A 15,641-nucleotide genomic window follows, 5' to 3' on the forward strand; every position below is an offset into this window, starting at 1 on the left:
TCATTGAGTGAATAATAAAAGGCAGAACAGGTTTTCAGCACAGCACTAATTCTACCCAACTTAAAGAAAATCAGTTAGACTAATTTTTTAAGAGGTTCATTAGAAAGCAGAGTCCATAGAAGGCAGCTGTCCTACCACTATCTATATTTTAGTACAGTTTTCAGATACAGAAGAACACGTGCACTGGGCACCCATAACCTGGGGTCCAAGTCTGCTTCCGTGGTGGGACGTAATAATTGGTCAAAAAGAATGGCCAGGGCCCCACAGGAACTGACTCTGAGCAATAGAATATTGTCCTGAACCTTCTGTAATGTCAAGGGTCCTGTGCCAGGCTCAGAGGCTGATGGGTAAATAATTTCATATGGAAAATCCTTTGGATGGTTGAAAGTTTGATAAAAACAAGACAAGACAAAACATGGTTTTATAAAGTTTCAGGGGTCACCTTGTAAAGTGAGATGGTGAGTTGCACCGTACTCCATAGGAGTTATTGTACAGAGGCAAAAAATGAAGAGGAGAGAAAGTTCATCTCTGACCTTCTGCTTTTCTTTTAGATACATAAAAATAGATAGATACTTGCATACATGGTATTTATATACTGGTAAGTTTAGTGGGCTACAGAAATGGATGGAGGAAGAAGCATATAAAGGGTAGGGTGAAAGCTAGTGTTCTTAGTCTGAAATTAAATATTTATCATTGGACTGCACTTTAGTCCAAAGAATCTGAAAATAAATTCATGTCACAAGCCAATTCAAACATTTTTTTGAGAATGGCTGGAAACTGGATTTCTTACATTCCATATTGGAGTTGCACTATATACAGTCATACCTCTACTTACGTATCCTTCTGGATATGGAATTTTCGGGTTACAGCCACAGCAAATCCAGGAGTAAACCCAGGAGTGTATACTTCTGGGTTTCACTGCACACACATGTGCAGAAGTGCTCAATCACGCCGTGCACATGTGCAGAAGCACACCTCTATTCATGTTATTTTCGGGGTGCAAACAGACCCCTGGAACAAATTAAGTTTGTATCCGGAGGGTCCACTGTAGTTGGTAATGTGAATCCTCACAGGTGTTCAGCTTGTAGGACACACAAGGTTAGGGCCACTATAGGAAGAATGATTCTTTATAAGCAAGCATCCTGGAAACCTGTGGAGCACAGAGTCCTTTAGCAGTTTCCAGTATTCCTAGGCTCTTTTCTGTTCCTTTCAGGAATCACTTCCAGCTTCAGGTGACTTTCTTTCCTTGGAAGAACTTGGTGGGGTTGGGGACTGGATCGGACCAGCAGGCAAATTCATTATCTCCCCCATCCTTAATGGGACAAGCAGCACACCACAGTGCTATAAGGTGAGCTGATGCCTGCAGGGCTCTTGCAAAACACTGCACACCACAGCTCTTTGAAGGGGCTTCCCATGACCCAACAGTCAACTGGTTGTTGGGTTTATAGAAGCCCCTTTCAAAGTGCTGCCTTCCTCAGTGCTTTGCACAGGATGATCAGCAGTGTCTGCACAGCCCTTTCAGCTGAGCGACGTTTTTACCTGCCACACACTTGGCATCATATAATATGGCGTCAGCAGTAGCACAGGGCATGACAGTGCCTGGCTGAACTATGGAATTCCTTCCCACAGGAAGAAGTGGTGGTAACTAACTTGAATATTTCAAAAGAGAGAGAATTTGTGTTTTCAGTTATTTTTAGTTAAGGCTATTGGTGGCTACTAGTCACGTTGGCTATGCTCCCTCCCCATGACTGGAGGCAATATGCTGCCAAATACCAGTTCCTGGAAATTGCAGGAGCAATTGTGCTCATGTCCTGCTTCCCATAGGCTTCTGGTTAGAAACAGGATTCAGGACTTGATGAGTTTTGGCCTGATCCAGCAAGCTTTTCTCTTCTACCTGTTATGAGATAGAGGATAAAAGCTTCTCTCTATCCACTTTCTTCACACCACACACCATCTTATACATCTCCTCTTACTGCATTTCTTTTCTAATCTTAAACGTTCCTTAAGAGTTGCTTCAATCCCTTGATGATTATTGATTGCCTTTTCTGAACCTATTTGAGTTCTACAATATTTTTTTTGAGTTGACCTCAACTATGCACAGTACTCCATGATAGACTTACAAAATAATTTACATTAAAAAGTTTGTTCTAAACAGAATGTGCTGCAAAGAGTGATTTACAAAGATTTGCTCCTAACCATTAGCTTCTTGTAGCACAGTTCATTCACTGCAGAGCAAAAATGTTTTGGAGAACATTTATAAATGTTTTGTATTTGGAGAACATTTATAAATGTATCTTTTAGCCTTTTCATATTGGACAAATCTACCTCTTTGTTGTTCTTATTTAAAATTCTTTTAGTGGACCTTAAAGTTTTGTGTGCTTCCAGTTTAACCTTTGTGGCCCATCCTATACTATTTATCAAATTATATTTTTTCCTCTTTCACCATTGTCCTATCTATCATACTTGGAGTGCACGCCCTCTGAGCAAGCACTGGGTCATTTCTGTGTTCTCTACAATGCTGAGCACACAGTTGGCATTATAAGAATGTCAAATACTAGCAGTGGTCATAATAATGTCAAGTAGCGTAAGTATATTCCTGTTCTATTTTTGTTCCTTGACTGACAGACAGCCACAATCTCATACAGTTATGAACATTGAAGTACTCTTGAAAGCTGTGGGGTTTAAGTGGATAAAAATTCTCTGTGTTGTGGCCTATGGCTGTATACACACCACACATTTAAAGCATCCCCTCAAAAAAGAATCCTGAGAACTATAGTTTATTAAAGGTGCAGGGAATTGTTGCTTTGTGTGTAGTAAACTAGAGTTCCCATTATTCCTTTTTTTGGGGGGGGGGAGGGTGTGCCTTAAATGTGCTTTATAGTGAGTATGCAGCCTGTGTCTTTTATAGACACAGAATTTCTGCATATAACATTTTTTTTAGTTAATTATCTCAATGAGTGATAGAAAAGCCTTCAAGGTATATGTATTTAGAATTATTAATTCTTAGTTAATTGGTTGTGAAAATGATAGTAATGCTTGTTAAATGTCATTTTCAGAATACACATTTCTTCTTGTTCTTGTTGTTTGCTCTAAAGCTGCAATCCTGCACACAGTGCACACTTACTTGGAAGGAAGCCCTGTGGAACTCAGTAGGATTTATTTCTGGGTAAACATGCACAGACTCGGGCCCTACAGCTTTCATATTTTTATATTAGGATGAAAAATAGGAAAATAATTCCACAAAAGCAAAACTTAACGAGGAATGTTGACTTTCTGGTTAATAAAAGATTATTTAGAAGCCTGGTCCAAGATCCTTACTATACAGCTGCAGAATACCTGCCGATTTCATTGCCATGCAAGGTCAGTAAGTCAAATACAGTGGCTGTATTTTAAAAAGGTTGAATAGCTTTATGATCATTGAGACCATTTATAGCTGCGAAAGCTCAAATACAGTTAAATGTGACAAGGTCTCAGGCCGTAGGGCAAAAGTATATTGTAAGGCTTTAAAAAGATTTTTGCCCTAGATAGGAGGAGGTATTATATATATATATATTAGAAAGAAATTGTAAATATATTTTCACTAGAGTTTTCTTTTTCCCCCAAGAAAAAGATAAAGAAACATAATATAGCATAAATGTGGACGCTAACAAAAATAAAATAATTAGAGGAAATGTATTACGTAAACAGGAAACAAAATCTGTGGCACACTGGTTATATCCAAGGTGCCTATCTAGTCCAATCTCCTGCAATGCAGGAATATGCAGCTGCCCCGTATGGGGTTCAAATCTGCAACCTTGGCATTATCAGCACCATGCTGTAACCAGGCATGCTTAAATAACAACCATCCTCTTCCAACTCTCCAATTCTATGATTCTACAACAAAGTCATTGTCATACATATAAATGAAGCAACTTATGGACTAATGATACATAAGGCATAGACTGGTAGACTCATTTGACATAACCAGTCATCTTTTGGCATCAGCAGTTGGCAATTTAGGGTTGTGTCCAATGAAGTTATTGTGCTTGTCCACTTAAACAATGGAACTTCTCTTTCTTTTCCTTTCCTTGCATGCCTGTGTACAGGCACATACACTCAGATCCTGAGAGGCGGGTGTCCTCAACGCTAGATGGAGGCTGGGGCAAGAAGAGAAGGAATGGAAGTTCTGTTGCAAGAACAGAAGTCATTCTGCAAGCACATTGACTTCACTTGAAACGACCTCCAGTGTTTGCTACCAACAAACACCAGGGCTAGTTCCTGGTATTTATGGATTGTGGAGAACATTTCCTATGACAACAGTTTCCAGAAGCTTATGCAGCTTTGTTGCACAGCAAGTCTGTCTTTGCAGGGAATTCAGCTAAGGTGCCTTAGGAATCATTGTAAGTATTGCTCTGCCAACAAAGTGGATCTCCATCTGCAGGATGGTACCTACACTACAGAGGAGCCCCCAAAATGCTTGATGAAATTCCACCTGGGGCAGGGTCCAAAAAGGAGCATGTGGGGGAAGGTCTTGAACCCAAGAAATCCCAAGCCCCCTTGTTTTTCCCAACATTACCCTCAAAAGGGCTGAAAACTATGCCCGCCCTGGAGTTGACGTAGTTAATTCCTCTTCTATTGGTGTCAATGGGAAGCTTTTTAATTTGATGGAAGAAAATAAAGAAAAAAGCCCCCCCCTTCCCACTATGCTTGCAGAAAACTAGTAGGACATAAACCTTGGCAGTAGCTCTACCATGGACCCCCCTCCTACACAATCCATAGTATTGTTTTTTGTTGCAACAATAAAAAATAAAAAAGGCTTGCAGCATCTTAAAAACTAACACATTCATTACGGCATATTTTTGTAAATTACAGCCATCATCAGATGCATAATATTGATTCCTGCACTGCTCCATTGAAAGCAAGCTTAAACATCCTATGACCTACCAAGCTAAATGAAAGACCACCATCCATCTACAAGTGTGGCCCACAAGAGGCTCAGTAAGTCTCTCTCTGTTTATTTATCCATGCCTGGGATTGAATAGAAAAATACTGTTCTATTTCCACTTTCTCCTTATCTATGATCCAATGCATCTTCCTTCTAGCTGCTCCTAGTAGTCACAGACAGCATCTGTTGTCCTTTGGGACGCTAAAGGAATTCTGGTATAATATCACTTAAATATAAACTGGCCATTTCCTCATTTTAGTTCGGTAAAAATGGGAAAGCAGCAATGCAGCACGATAAACATTGATAATTCTCTAGTTTGACAGATATTGCTGCAGGGATCTATACTTGATCCTGTTTTCTTTATGGTGTTTAATGATCAGGAAGAAATGTTACAAAGCAAGCTAATTAAATTTAAGGATGCTACTTGGGTTGAATGGGCTTGTTTACAGTGAGGAGGTCACAGAATTCAGGTGTGAGCTTTGCCAATGCAAGGACAAGCACCATGTTGTGTGCTAGGACATCATAAGATGTTTATGGACGCATCAAGTGTGCATTTATGTGTTTCTATGTAACAGTAGTAGTCTCCAATCCAATGTATGGGCATCAGATGATGGGAAATAGGATTATCAATGATGGGAAAAGAGAGTATAAATGCCGCATGACAGGGGTAGACAATGTGGTACGAGTCAGATCTCATGGCCTACATCTCCCATCATTCCTGACCAAGCTGGCTGGTTCTGATGGGAGTTGTAGTCCACACCATTTGGATGGAACCACATCTTTATGTGGTCTACCCCTGCTTTATATAAATTTCCTGGAAAAAGTTCATATGGAGGTAATGAAATTGCTGTATCACCAAAAGGCTATGACTCAATTATTTTATAACATTTTCTGGGGGATCTGCATGTATATGGTGATATACCCAGGGTTTCCTAAACTTGGGTCTCCACCTGTTTTTGAACTACAATTCTCACCATCCCTGACCACTGGTCCTGCTAGCGAGGGATGATGGGAGTTGTGTTAGTTTCTGTTTCCTCACTGTACAGCTGCTTGCAGTCACAGGACTGTGTTTCCATTCCAGAGTCCAGATACTGTTGGAGTCTCACGGGAAAGGGAGACGGGATGTGACGTTACTGGTTTCCTGTTTCCTTTGTTCCTTTGTTCCTTTGGGTTCAGTTGCTCTCTGCTCTCATAGAGAGAAGATGGATATTTCTTTGCTCTTTGCATAGCTTAGTAATAAAGCATGCCGTGTAGCCCATACCTATCTCATCCTTCCTCTGTGGTGTTGTTTTAATGCTCTGCTGGGAGAGCTCGGAGGAAGATGAGCCTTATCAGCTCGGACGAACGGAGCTGAAATCCCAGTAAGTTGTAGTCCAAAAAGAGCTGGAGACCCAAGTTTAGGAAATCCAAGTTTGGATTTCCCAATTTTGAGAAATCTATTTTGATACCCTTACACCAGATTGCATGGCAAGGCCCCAAACCAGCCCCTTGTTAGAATAAAATTCACACTGACACAGAATTTTGGTTTAAGATTATTGGGCAAAATTTTAGGCCACAACTTTATTGATTACAGAAATGTGAACGGTATTGGCTTAGGCATTGGCAAAGGACTATATCAGACTCCTGCCCCCTTTGCAGGAAGTCAGTAAGGGTAAATCACCCAAATAGGAAGCCACATCGGGGGAACCTGCCTGTAGCTCTCCTCGGTGTCCCCAGAGGCCTGGCATGGCCCTAGCACCTCAAGTGGACTTCGGACAGGATCCAGGCCCTGGATTCCTTTAATGGAATACCCTTGGTCAATGGAGGGGCAGGCAATGGCTGACCTCCCCTCCCCCACAAATCAATGAGCCAATACCTAACCGCCAAACCTTACAAAGTTGTGACGATTGCTAAGAGGTAGGCGAAAACCAAGTGGCCAGTGGCAATCTGCCAAAAAGGAAAATTCCTACTTGGCCCACGTCCCAAGACAGGCGACCAACCAAAGTCCAAAGCAAGGCCAGAGGACATCTAAAATAAAGGGCAGGTAGGTGGGTGTTTGGCAGCGCAAAGCAGGTGCCTGACACGCGTCACACTGCCACTTTTTTATCCCTCCATGATCACCCCACACAAAAGTGATTGTCCAAGAAGCTGGGGTGACTGTAGTGCCACCCTGGCATGACGCCATTACTCTGCCCACACCAGGGGAGGAGGAACCAGCCTGGGGGTCTGCCCACAACCAGGACCATCCTTAAAGGTGATCCCACTTATCCTGCTACAAAGATTTCTGTATAATGGATCCACCCTGAAGGAAATGAAAAAAAATATATTTATTTAATAAATAAGTTTTAACTCTCTTCTATTTACTGTACAATAATGAATAACTCTTTTCCATGTTGCTTCCTCTCAGAAATGAATCTTCATGTTAGTAGACTGAGCCACAGAGGCAGCAGGAGATGGATGTTGATTCTGTGTAAATGTATCACAATGGGTTAGTATGAATGAAAAGACATATAGAGTGACTGCCAGCAGTGTATGTCTCTGAGAGACAAGGGAAATAGGGCTGCAAATGCCAATAAGGTTTTAGTACTAACCTAGCAGCTTCTCTGTGTTAGACCCTTAAGTGTCAGTTTATGTAGGTCATTCTGCAATTGTCAAAATGTCTTTAGGATGGGGTATAGGCTATTGCTGCCTCTCCTATGGTGGCCTGACACCCTCTCTGACTACACTGATTTCTGTAACTTTGTACAACTAGCAAGAACGACAAGCATTGCAATGTCAACTTACATCCTATGTTTCTCCAGCAGTAAGTTGCATGACATTACCCCTAGCAGCATCCTTGCTGCACACAATACTGAACACCATTTTGCTGGCCCTGCTATTGTTCTAGATTGGAACTAGATTGGAACTTTAGACAGTATATACAATGGGCAGGACCCTCTAGGTGCTGAGCACTGCCATTGCTGGTTAGGGCTGATGGGAGCCAGAGGCAAATAACAGCTGTAGGATTGCAGGCTCCCAAGCCCAGGTATTGGTTTTGACTTCAAATGGTATAAATACATTGCTGCTATCTTTATCTTCAGTTGCTTGGGCTGTGGCTTCCAAGTTAAATCTCCTCAATATATTGCCTAGAAATCTACTGCTGTGCCTACGAATTATTTTAAGATATACCCTTGATTTGGTTCCAGCTGTGCATGGGTAATGGAGAACAGCTTCAGTATGAACAAAAAGACCTAACAGACCAGATGGAAAGTGACTTTGTTGATCAGTGTTCATAGCTGAATTGTAATATGCAGACATGAGTAAGCTTAGATGAGCCAAGATAAGAACACTCCCAAGGTCTTTGCCATTTTTTTATTTCTATTTTTATAAAGTTGTTTATCAGATATGTTAAGTATTTAGGTTTGATTTGCATTTCTATTTTCATTTCCCTTCGGAAGTGACTCTTTCCTTCTGGTTTGATTTTCCTTTCTTTTTAAATCAACAGCATTTAACATTCGTTCCATCTCTTAGTGTTTGTGGCTTCCTTTTCTTGAGGCAATTGTCAGATGCTGGAAAGTCAGACAAAATGAAAAGTAATCATTTGCGAACTGAAGTTGGGTGTTACTTAGTGTGTCAGCTGGGGATGGAGGAGAAATTTGGTTCTATTCACACGCTAGTATGCGTATGCACTTCCTGAAACAATAAGTGAAATGAAATACAACTATCCCTCATAATGTACATATCTCTGAATTTCTCAGTGCAATTCTCCAACCAACAAAAGTGTACAAAGATATAGATAGATGGTAGATAGACAGACAGAAAGACAGACAGAGATGATAGATAGATAGATAGATAGATAGATATGTAAAGGGCACATTAAAATGCATCATTTATTTATTGATCTGTTCATAGGATTTCTCACTGCCCTTCACTATAAGGTCTGCGGATGGGTTACAGTAGTGTAAACATATTAGCATAAATATCATGTAACAATCCAGTGGTGGAAATTGCTTACAAAATGCCATATTAGGCAAAATAGCAAACAAAAATGTGGTTGCTCTTGTAATGAGGAGGACTCCAGCAAAACTGGGGTGCAACCTAACGTTTCCTCCACATGCAAAACAGAATTTATGACATGGGGCCTTCCCATCTCACCCTTACCTCTGTATCTCCCTGAGCACTCCTCAAATATGTTATTGTGTGTTTGGAATATAGTGGGATATGATCAGCTGGTGTCCCTTACAGCTGGAAGACAGGAAGACAATAGGTGGAGCCAGAGCCAATGTGAAGCTGAGCCTACTAATTCTAGTTTTGTTCCTAGGCAATTCCCTGATGAGTTCTACAAGAGCAACACTGAGATGAAGAAGGAAGAAACTGACAGTCAAAGCCACCCTCTGGACTCATTGTAAGTAAGAAAGTAGGAAGGTGGGACCCGCTGGTTACAGACGGATGTTGGTGGGGCTCTGACCATCCTCCACAGGAGCAGGGGGACTGTAGTGTAGACAGAAGAAGAGCTGCTAAAAACCACTTCTTTCCCTTACGTGAGTTGTGCAGCAACCTAAGAGCCAAGTCACCCTACTGACAATGTACTGTTGCGAGACTCTGGAAAACAGCCACCAAAAAGACATGTTTCCAGAACATTTCAGCATCTGCACTCTCATACCATCACTTTCTTATCACAATGGATTTTGTGAGAGGAAAAGAGAGGAAAATACAAGAAGCAGCTAAAGAAATTGCTTAAAGAAAGAATCTGCTTATTCCATATGATTTTCGGGATACATTACATTAAGCAAGGACTGTGTGGTTGCATAGTCTTCATTCATTCCTTCCCTCCATTCTGTGAATACTTAAGCAGGCATGTTGACCTTTGCATGAGTAAAGTTAAGCCTCCATGCAATCATTCTGGAAACTAAGAGCTAATTAGCAGTTTCTTCGTGCAACAAAAGTTCGTTCAGTTTGTTATTTTTATTTTTTTTAGACGAGCACTGTGAGCTGTCAAAATCAACTAGGTTATTAGCATTGGAATCAGAAACACTTGTGATAAGAAAGAAAGATGGTAAATTAAACATTCATATTTTATCTCAGTTTCTGAAATATATGTTCTTAAGTCTACTTTGAAGTACGTGATTAAATTCTCTGAAGCCTTTTTATCTCCTCTTGATTGCTAAAATTCCTATCAGTGCCAAAATGCATAGCTGGTACTATATATAATCAAACTTGTTTCTTTATCTTCAAAAGTAAGATCTAACTTGTTATGAATAAACATAAACAGTGCGCCTGTTTCTCGTTCATTAAATATAAGTTTTAATAGAAGAATGGGGCATGCTCAGCAATGGCAGATGGTTTTGCATCCAGTCTTCCAAAGTAGACTGGGATGCCTCTGGTCCAGTTTCTCGATATCACAGGTCTTTTGTGGGTGGACTGGTACCCACATTATAGCATTCATTCATGCATGTTCAAGCAGCTGACAGGGGTTTATTTTGTTCTCCCCCTTCCTATTTTATCATCACAACAATAGCATTGGGATAGGGGTGGGAATGTTGTTGGGGTTACAGGTAGGTAGCCGTGTTGGTCTGCCGTAGTCAAAACAAAATAAAAAAAATCCTTCCAGTAGCACCTTAGAGACCAACTAAGTTTGTTACTGGTATGAGTTTTCGTGTGCATGCACACTTCTTCAGATTGGGCTCCAATATTTTGGGCGGGGAACAGACTTTTGTCTCTTGTGGCAAAATTTGTAGCTCTTCACTGATTGTGCCTAGTCAGATAATTTACAAAGGTTCCTAGATCGGAACCACATTTTCCTCACAACAATAGTGTTTTGGGATAATGGCAGACAGCCAATAATATGGGGAGCAAACCAGCCCAGTGGCATTTCCCTGTCTCTATGTGTGAATAACTGTCAGCCTGAAGTGTCTGAAAATGGGCAGACAAATTGAAATCTGGGTGGGGGAGGAAGATATAACCCAATACAACAAAAAAAGGAAATTGAAAAATAAAGTAACAGTAATAACAAAGCATAATAATTTACAATTACTGGCCTATCAATGTAATTTACAGAGTTGCCATGAGATAGTATTTGGAAGAGTCTGCCAAAAGAATGGCAATTTGCATGTAATTGCCTGTAATGTGTCTCCTTTTCCTTTACTGAGTTTTTTGTATTTCACATGTTACTGGGATTCAATTTGCCGTCTGTTTGCTTTGCTTGTCTTACATAATACTGTGTTGCTCAGATATGAAAATGGAATTTTCATATTCATGTCATCTGCTCTAAGGCATCAATGTAAGAACAAGCCTATACTCTGGTTTCTCAGTGTACAGTAAAAACCCAAATGAAATAAAGAACGAGACAATTAGCTTACATGCAAAATCTTGTATTTTCAGCTTGGTTTGAAAATATATCCCAATACGAATATTTTGATATGAAACAGAGGATAGGGACTATGACTGGGTAGTAATACATGTATTGCTGATGAAGTAGTTTTACATGGTTATTTTACATGGTCATTTTTGTGTTCGTGCAATGTCCTGTATGCTTACTGAGTAGGAAAACAGGTTCCAAGGCCACCAGCAATATAAACAGTTATTCACAATGCTAACAAAGTTGAGGAGGGCTCCCCAAAATATTATGTACACAAGCACCCTTGGAAAGAGGGACCCAGTTTCCAAGTTAATCTCTGTCAGCCCTCTTTGTCAATTTTCCTTCTAAAGCAAAACACTGACAATATCTTTCAGTAACTGGTGGTGAGGAAACACTACAGCTTGGGTACTAATTTCCATGTACAGAATTCCACTAACACAAAGGGTCTTTCTTACCTCTCCCTTTCTGCCACCTTTCTCACTACCCTACCAAATGTGGTGTTGAGGGTTGGGGGTACCCTCTGTGACAGGGAGGGATGTGCTCAGTGAGAAGTGCAAATCAACAAAACAACACCGGGGGGGGGGACCACCACTCTTGTGCTCACATAGCAAACCTGTTATCATGTAAATACCTTATTTGAGTTAATTCATTCCCTAATTAAACAACAACAACAACTTTTTATATGTTATGCAACATTCCTTGGTCAGCAATGTCACTGAAGTCATATGGTCATATAGTCCTTTAAAAATAAATAAAGGTGTAGACACTTGTAATTGTGTGCAGACACAGCCAACAGTCTAGTAGTGTACAGATTAACTACTGTCCCTGTACAATGTATGAACACACAATCCTGGGTAAGCATTGTTCAAATACCCAACTTCTCAAATAAATATCTGAGTGCCATGTATGACCATTGCGTGGACAGGCGGAGTCCCCAGATCCCGAGTGGTCCCCCCCGTCATGTGGAATAACGACTCTAGACAACGTGCTATGGGATTAAATTGGCCACAACTTTATTAAATTTCAAATGTGGGTAGACCTTGGCTCAGGCATTGGGCATTCTCCCTCCCTAGTCCCCAGCCGGGGACCTAGGGAGCATCAGGGTTATCCAGTGTGTGGGGGGGGGGATGGGCCAGCTCTGGAGAACATATGTTCAAGCAGAGATAGCCGCCCCCGTTACGCCGCCGCAGGGGAGAGCAATGACGACCTTTCGGCGTACGGCCAAAGCCTCCCTTCAAAAACCCCTTTAAAACGGGGAACCCTGGTATCACCGCCGCAAAGAGGAAGATGGACTAAAGGATTCCGCCCAAGGCCTGATACCGCCAAAGTTGTGACGTTTTGCTACGGGAAAGGCGAAACCTGCCAATGCAGGGAAATTCCTTTCCGGCCCTTTAACAGCGACCTTATTGTAGCAGCGCCCGCATACCTGTGGAGACAGGTTAACCTGCAAAACCTATGAAGAAAAGTTAACCTGCAAAAGAAGACATTAACTGAGGGTGGGTAGGGTGGGAGAAGCTCTGGAGCCAAGTGAGGATTACCAATTAAGATCCACCCTCTATTGTGTGGGCAGGTAATCCCTCCCCCTACCTGGCCTGGTTTCCCTGGCAACACTTCCCCTAGGTGGGATTGGACAACTCACTGGGGTAGGCGGGGACCTCCAGGTATCCCACCTGAGGGAAGGCAAAGCCTATGTTGATGGGGCCACTCCAGATCCAGGGCTGCGCGCGTCCACGCAAAGGGCGCCCCCCGTTTTTTAAGTGGGGAGCGGTCATTCTAAACAGCAAACAAACAAAAGTATGTGGATATGAGCAGCTTGAACAGGTCCAACCACACACTGTCCTTTTAAGATGTTGATAACTGCCTCTGAATGAGAAGATTTATCACTGATGTGGGCACTGAGCTATATAAAACTCTAGTGAGTAAAATATAACGCTTAGCTCTTTCATCAAGGTCTCACCTTTACTTAATGTTCCTTTTTCTTAGTCTATGGGGTGGTGGATAGGGTGGGACAGAATCCTGGACCCGTAGAATTTTATGATGATTAAATATTACTTTCATAATGGTAGGTGACTCCATCTATTAATTCTTTAATCTATCATTTTTTTGTACACTCAGTAAGAAAGCAACATAACTCAAAGACAGAACTATGTGTGTGGTAAAAGTAATATATGGCCCTTCATTTCAGTTGGTATATATAACATATTCTATGGCACTGTAATGGAATGTATTTAATTTTCATTCATCTTCCTTGACATTTTAAGAGTTCTGAGGACACATGGTTTAAACACCTTTTCTGCACCCACAACTAGAGATTAGATTATGTAACCCATGTGACTCCATTGCCTATGACATCATCAGAAGCTTCTATGTATCCCTGACCCTTCCTCAAATGAGCTTCTGCACAGATGCTGATCAGACAATTGTGCAATAAGTCTTAAAACATAGAAAGATCCCTGTATTTATGTGTAGGCTTGCTCAAATAACTTTGTCTATCTTTTGATAAAAGATGGCTAACATAATTTCTATTCTTATGTCCAAGGGACACTGCTGCAAATGAGAGCACGTGGTGGTAGGCGTAATGGATCTATTTCAGGTTTGTGCTAATATACATGTGTTCATTCATAAATCCATTCCATCCCATTTCCTCATTAAATATGCAATTTGAAATAGTTCTGGGCAAATGTGATTTGCAAATTTATTTTTAAAAGCATATTTGACAATAAAATTTTTTTTTTTGGAAAAAAATGTATGTTTTAAATATATATACACATTACTAAACATGTTTTATCAAAAATGCATAGAATCACAGGATTGTAGAGTTAGAAGGGTCCCTGAGGTTTACTGAATCCAAAAACCCTGCAATGCAGAAATAAATTGGACAACAAATAGCTCATTTGGTTGAGCATGAGACTCTTAATCTCAGGATCATGGGTTTGAGCCCCACATTGCAGAAAATATTTCTGCATTTCAGGAACTTGGTCTAGACAACCCTCAGGCCCTTCCAAATCTATACTTCTTTGATTTTATGAATGGGTGCACTGTTACTAATAGAATCCTTGCCAACTTCCTGGACCATGGACTATTAGTAGAGCAGACATCATGTTTTAATGCATTTTTGATCTGAGAACTGCATTGCAAATATTGTAGAAGTGTGAAATTCAAAGGAAAATTAAGTTCTGGTCTATGAAGTGCAGATCAGGCCAGTTCACACTAAAATTCACAGAAATTGAATTCCCCAAGCATCTCTAACTTATAATACTGGAATTGCTAGAGCAATAAGAAGCAATTGATTTCTATCAAGAGGTTCAGTGTCATATAGTGGCTAAAGTTGGGTTTTGATGTGGGAATTTAAGGCTAATTCTTAAGCCATGAAATTCACTGGTGGTGTTGAGCAAGTCAGGATGTCTCAATCTAATGTTCCTCTCAGGATTGTTGTGATGATAAAATGGGATAGCTCCTAAGACAATGGGACAAACCCAAATTGCAACATAAACAGAATGCCACAATGAATGGGGCAGCCAATGTGGAATTGTGTTTAGCACGTTGGTGTCTGCATGTGTGAATCTGTCCACTACTGCTAGGCAACTATAGATGGAACAATGCACCTGAAATCTTTTGTAAACTTTGCAAGCTAGTGCTGGGCTGAAATCTATGCTTCAATTTCTCAAGCCAAAGAGGGTGGTATTCCCCAGTAAAAGCTACATCTGTTTTTCTGCTTTATTTACAGGGCATTTTAGGATGTCTTCAGAGGCAGGCTGAATTCAACTAGCATTGTTGAAGAACGCAAAGAGAGAGAGGAACGAAAATTTTCAATGTTTGCTTGTTTGCCCCATGTCCATAACAAAAATTAATCCAGAGAATATGATGTATATTCACTGCTGTTGCTGTTTTCAGTCTGCAAATGAAGCTTAATTGATGCCCTTTTCCCATTTGCATTTCCTTTGCACTAAACAACCTTCCATTGAAATGAATGGTGTGAGATAACAACTATGTGATTAATTACGTAAAATTACACCACAGCAGACAGGAAGGTGAATAACATAACTTTGTTGGAAGTAGAACCACAGCAGAAGAGAAACAGCACCGCAAAAAGTGTACAGTGAAGGCACCTGCCTAATATCAATGGAGAGGTAGTTTCAGAGAGCAAATGCTGCCACACTGAAAGACTGATTTCTCACAAGTGCAGGATGTACATTATGTGGCACTGAAAAAATGCCATTTCCACATATCTGAAGACTGTTCATAAACTTCAGCTAGTGCAGAATTCAGCAGCCAGGTTGCTCACTTGAGCAAGATAGTTTGAGCATATTACACCAATCCTGGTTCGACTGCACCGGCTACCAATTAGTTTCTGGGCCCAATTCAAAGTGCTGGTTTTGACCTGTAAAGCCTTAAACGGCT

The 15,641-nt window shown here is 40.8% G+C and overlaps 1 long non-coding RNA gene across 2 annotated transcripts; it reads left to right on the top strand.

Annotated features, from left to right (window-relative positions):
• The first annotated feature begins 266 nt into the window (after positions 1-266).
• On the top strand, positions 267-15,109 carry LOC309349833. 2 transcript variants are annotated; one of them, XR_014160201.1, is made up of 6 exons: positions 267-347; positions 4,852-4,977; positions 7,311-7,391; positions 9,204-9,287; positions 13,780-13,833; positions 14,968-15,109. It is a non-coding gene; the product is annotated as an uncharacterized lncRNA (long non-coding RNA). The 2 variants fall into 2 exon arrangements; XR_014160202.1 differs by lacking the exon at positions 7,311-7,391.
• Positions 15,110-15,641: the final 532 nt, after the last annotated feature.

The sequence above is a fragment of the Podarcis erhardii genome (genome assembly GCF_964252035.2).
Source record: "Podarcis erhardii genome assembly, chromosome: 9".
In the NCBI taxonomy this organism is placed as follows: Eukaryota; Metazoa; Chordata; class Lepidosauria; order Squamata; family Lacertidae; genus Podarcis; species Podarcis erhardii.